Source organism: Haliaeetus albicilla, chromosome 26 (genome assembly GCF_947461875.1).
Source record: "Haliaeetus albicilla chromosome 26, bHalAlb1.1, whole genome shotgun sequence".
Lineage (NCBI taxonomy): Eukaryota > Metazoa > Chordata > Aves > Accipitriformes > Accipitridae > Haliaeetus > Haliaeetus albicilla.
In genome coordinates, this window is record NC_091508.1 from 14,829,403 (window position 1) to 14,835,402 (window position 6,000).

Sequence of the window (6,000 nt, forward strand, 5' to 3'; positions counted from 1 at the left end):
AACTCAATTCAAGGTCAACTCAGATTAACTCCAGTTCTACCTTTCACTATATCAATGGACATCTTTCATTCTTTGGAAAAATGGTCCACAATTCCCATCACACTTCTAGAATATACAAGGATTTAAGGACTTCCCACTGCCCCTTAGCTTAGAGAAAGTCTGATGGTTGAAGTATTGGAGATCCTTTAGGACAGAGTTTCTCAGTATGGACAACTAAATTAAAGGCAGAGTTACAAAGAGGAGTCAGCTGGGTTATCTGAGCTTCCTGATATTCACAACTTCTGGGGGGTCACATAGGAATAGAAATTGAAAAGCTGAACTTCCTGAGGTCCAAGTGGTCTGGTTTCCCAGACTCAAGTGTAGGAGTGTAGAAAGTGATGGCAATTCACCTTTTTACCTAAGCATTTCCAAAGTGCTACAAACAGAGCTGAAGAAAAAAACCAAAAGTGTGAATGGCTGCTTTGAGGCATGTGTTTTGTCTGAGGCAGAGGTAAAAATAGCCACTGACATTTTTCTTGTCTCATATTTGAGTCCTAACCACCACACCCTTCCTCTGTATGTCTCATGCAATTTGTCACCCAAGAAAGATTTAAAAAAAAGGTGTTAAATAAAATGACTAGCGTGTCTTTCTGTTGACAGGATATGGAGAGTCAGAGGAGAAGGTTTCTGCAGTGTGGTGGTCAGTGACTACTCAGATCAGAGGTGTCTGATAGAAGTTGTCATTGGAGGTGCTCACAAAGAGCATCTGTCTTGAGATTTCTGCACCACTGGGAGAAACGCTGCCCAAAGCAACTCCCTGGACTGTCTTTTACGTTGTGGGTGGGATGGACTTGAGCTTGTCTTCATGATTTCTAAGGCAATGGGTGAGATATCTAATCTTGTATGAAATTAAATGCAAGAATCCTTGCAGGAGGCAGTTTGGGAATACTCTTGCTCCTCTACATCAGGGTGGTCAGCTCCTTGCTTTTGAGCATTTTTCACAACCCCAGGAACAGGGGAGGAGAAAAATGGGAAGCAGGTGAAGGCAAAAGACAGCTCTGGGCTGGTCAGCAATGTTTTCATGGGCTCTGTTCAACCCTTTTTCTCTCCTCACTTACCTCTATCCAAAGCTCTGAGGCTGTTCATACAGCTGGCAAGGCAGGCAGCGCTGCAATGAGCTGGGCATGCTTTTGAGCTTGGCAGCATTGTCATCTGATTGACCTAAAAGCAGTTATTTTAGAAGGGGGATTGGTTTGCATGTCCCGTCAAATAACACTCAGGTCAGGTTTGTTCATCACGGTGAGCTTTCTTTCATAGGCTGACCTTGCCGCATGTGGCCAAATTTTCGGTAATGACCTTGGGTGTCTGAAAAAATGCATCACCACTGAAGATGGCCCTGGCCATAGCTTCCTTTCAGCCGTGAAATGTGCCAGCTATCTCATTCCAAATTACCCCAGAATGACCTCATTTCTCCAAATAAATGTCAGAGAGAGCCAAAGAGTAGTGGGGAGAGAGCAGAACTGTTCATCTTAATCAGAATCAGACCCAACCTCCCCACCTACTCCAACTCTGATAAAAGCAGGATTTTCTTTTTCAATGAAAGGTGATGGAAAGTGTGGGCTCCAGTTCTCTGTTTTACCAGAAAGCTGGTAAACTAATGGATGTTGTCAGCATTAAGATTTGCCTGTGTGATCTTCCTTACTGCTGTCCTGGGATTTGTTTTAAGGATTTCTGTATCTAATTGTAGCCAAGACTGGATAGATCCCAGGGCTGACTGAGTCCAGTAAAAAAATATAACTGAGTGGGATGGTCTCAAGAGCAACAAACACCAGATCCCTTTCTGCTTATGAAAAAGTTCTTCTGTTTCACCCCCTCCATGTGGAAAAGGAATCAGGAGTGAGAGCTGTTAAAGCAGCAAAAAGGAATCAAGGTATATCTGGAGGTCTGGGACAAAAGTGTGAGAAAAAGTTACAAGAGAAATGTCAGCATAGGAGCACCCTTTCAGTAATGAGCTGTTTTACAAAATGTGGAAAATGTTAGAATTTCAAGCATCAGCTGTATGTCCTAATGGTGTATTAACCACCTAAAATACCTTGTAAAATGTCATTAGAGGCAAGTAACAGAATAAACACAGGAGAAGTGTGAAGCCATTTTTCTCTGAGGCAGAACCTATCTGCAAAGAGCTGGAGGGTTGAAAGAGGGATCCAAGCAAGGACTCCAGCATCCAGGACGGGGACTTGTGCCCACATACAGGCCATTTCCAAAGAGACGGTGGGAAGGAAATTTCCTATCCTTATCGTGAGAGAAAGTAGAGAGAAAGCTGATTAATGTGTTGAACCTGTGGGGCTATCACAGCAGAGCAAAGGCTAGTAGCTTCAAAAGGACTCAGTACTCAGAATAAGGCTGAAAGAGTCAAAATAGTAGCTGCAGGAAGCATCTTTAAAATCCAGTCTGAAATATTAATAGTGAGAATTGCAAATAAGGTCTTTGAATTTCTTTGGATGGACACTCTGTTCCAAGAAGCGCCTGTCTCCCTCTCTGCATGGGTGCCAGTGGGACAAAGTCAAAAGGCTGGATTGTCATGGGTGAAAAATGATTATTTTTTTTTTAACCAAGCTCTTTCAAAGCTGGTGGTTATACCTGTCTTTAAATCTTCTCTGATTTTCATCAATGCACTATCTAAGCATTTCACTGTCTTTTTCATGGGAGTTGAGGAAATCCTGCCATCCTCATCACCTGTGGTGCAGAGAGAGAGAAACATGCAAAGAAATACGTGCATGGCTGTCAGGCTCTGAAGTGCATCTGGGAATCCCACTAGGTACTTAACTACCTATAAAAAACTGAGACCATTTGATCCCCCCAGAAGTCAGTGGAAGATCAAGAACATGCACATGGGTTCCTGATATCGCTGGGCATCCTCTTAATCTAAGATGTCTTTTCTCTGACTGCTGAAAGGGAAGAAGCTATAGTATTTCTCTTATAGTAATTAGAATTAGAAACAGATTTGTTAAAGCAAAACAAAACAAAGCACAATTCTTTGTGTTAAATCTTGCACAAGTGATACTCCTGGGTTTCTTCCAGATTTAGATATATTATTGTTAAAATAAGTATTTTTTTTCTCACATTTTGCCTTTTCTATTTAACCAAGTTGCTATTTTTGAGTCGAAAGCATGCACACAAAAAATGCAAATCCCACATTTCAAAGGCACCTTCCACTTGGAATTGGATCTATTTTTGTCCCTGTGACTATCTTGCACAGCTCTAATTGTCATGCCCCACTCTGAAATCCACAGTACGCTCCTCTCGCCAGCGTATTTTTGGATTATTGCTCATTGTGATCAGCCTTTTGTGTTCCTTTTGATATGGGCCAAATTTTGACATGAGGTGCTGAGTCATGCATAATGTGGATCTTATTTGTGTCTCAAAGAAATCTTCCTTTTTCTATTCCCCTGTACCTGGGCCAACACCTGGCAACCCCCATTTCCCAGACAAACAAGGGGAAAAGCACCTGAAACACATCAAACAGCTGAGCAGCTCAAAACAATTCATTTAATTATTATTACAAAATGTCATAGGGAGTGCCAGCTTGGTATTGCAGTTTCTGTGCTCATTTGTTTTGTCAAAAACCTGAGGACTGAAAAAAAGTCCCAAAGAAGAAAGAAAGAAAGAAAGAAAAAAAATCTTCTTTTGAAACTGATGTTTGTGGACTAGGGGGTGAAATCTTTAATTTCTGCACACCAAAAATACAGTCATACCTGAGTGGGTATTCAATGAAAAAAAAATTACTGGGAGATGATGATTAATTTTCTAAACACAAATTACATATTATAAACACTTCTAGGGATTGATGGAGAGGGAAAAGGGCACTTGATTTAATGGGGTGGGAAATCCAAATAATCCCATCTCTGCTGGAGGACTCAGTGTTTTCTGGAGTGCTGTTGCCACATCCCATACTGCAGTATAGCCCTTGCTCTGGCACTGCCAGCTGTCTGCATACTTACATAGCATGACCATGGCCAGGTTTCCTCGCAGTGAGGGTCCCTGTTCAGGCAGCTACCAAGGCTGTCAAAAAAGTTTCACACCTTACATGTGAATGGATCTTTTTAAGTCTCCTGCAGCTGAGATGCTTTTGGAGATCACTATTTTTCCTTCTCTTTCAGTTTCTTATCTGATTGACACTTAACATATGTAAGCACCATTTGATATTTTCTTGAGAAGAGGGATGTATTTTAACCAGGTAATGCAGAAAAAAGATGCAATATTGGGGGTGGAATCTGCAACAGTCTCTGCAATAGCATCCTATATGTGAGGTGTCCTCCCTTTCTCTGAATGGCCTCTGTGAACAGCTCTTCTCATCCTGAATTTTGGGATGTTGAATGCAAGGTGTCTGATATTGGTGCTGCTGCTTTGTGCTCCTCACCCAGAAAATTCCCCTGACCTTCATGCATAGGTGTGTTGAGATAGGTGAACCAAGCAGGGGCTCCAGCCCTGCTCTTTAACCCACCAGCCAGGCTGCCCAGTGAATTCATCCAGAACAAGCTCCAGTGGAATTTTTTTGCTGTTTGTGCTGACCAACTGCTTCACAAACTGTTGGGTTATTTTAGTTTTGTTGCCATAATCATTTGGCTCCCTTGGTGCTATCTGTCACCTGCAGATGAAAACAAAAAGCCTTGAAAATCAGGTGACAACAATCCAGCATGTCCAGGAATGCGTGTGAGCACAAAGCAAAGCAGGCTGCCATAAGTAAATTGTTAAGCACCCTAGAAATTGAGTGCTTGACACTGGAAAGAAAGAGTGTGTTTATGAGAGAAGTGGAGAAGAACAACCAAATGTTCTACTTTTTATAACTGGAGACCACATCCTCTTGAAGGTGGAAATTTAATTCTTCATTGCCCAGGGCTCACGGCACACTGAGTCTGACTCTACTGCAAGCACAGTGGCATCACGTGTGGATCTTCAAAAATTACTGGGCTAAAGAGAGGCAATTTGACTGCAGTTCTCAGCCTTGTCATGCAGGAGGTCCTTGGAAGATGGAGTTGTTATTGTAGATATAAGAATTCAGAATTCCAGGGAAAATCCTTAAAGCCACGCTGCTAAGGAGAAAATTTATGAAGATGCCCCTAGCTATGGTCACAGCAGCCTCTTGGCTGGCACTTGACGTTATCAGAGATCCCAGCACTTGGCATTACTAGAGATCCTTTGGTGGTTTTCTCCTAGGATAGTCTAATGATGATTTGCTGCCTGCTATCTGTGGAGGTAATTCCTGCCATCTTTCCCCATCTCCATGTTTCCTTCATGTACAGATGGAAAAGGAATGAGCAGCTTGTGCAGAAGCTGGAAGCGTAGACCTTGGGCTCAACACAAGTGTCACACTAATTTTATGTCAGCACAGTCCCAGTGCCTCTGGTGGAGCTGCTCTTGGTTTCCATCCGTACACATGAGCGGAGAAGAAGGGACTGGCACTCGAAAACTGTTCAGGGTCATACTGGTGGGGGTCAATCCCCGTATTTCCATCTGGATGAGAATCTGTGCCTTTGGCTGCCTCAATGACTGACTTGAATGGAGTTAACCTTGATTTACACGGAGAAGGAGAGGGGAGAATTGAGCACAACAAGCTGAATCCTAGAATAGAAAAAGGCCACTGGAGAGGGAGACAGAGTACAAGGAGGAAAAGCTAACACCGTGGCCTCTGTGATTCTGTCTTTGCAGGTCCCTCAGGCAACATAACCATAAACAGTCTCTTCAAAAAATGTGAATATTATGCTGCTTTCTGACAGTTTTTTCCCCAATTTCCTTCTGCCTTTACAAGTAGCTGAAGAAAATAAATATTTAATGACCTATTTCAATATTTTAATGTAGGTTTCTTGGTTAAAACACCACAAATCTCTCTGTGAAAGGGCGACAATAGAATTATCAAGTAATGAGCATTGCAGCAAGTGGGAAGTTGGTTGGAAAGGAGAAGGTAAGGGAGAAAAAAGAGGCATGGCTGCACAACATGGGGGCATATCTTCGTCAGGTGGA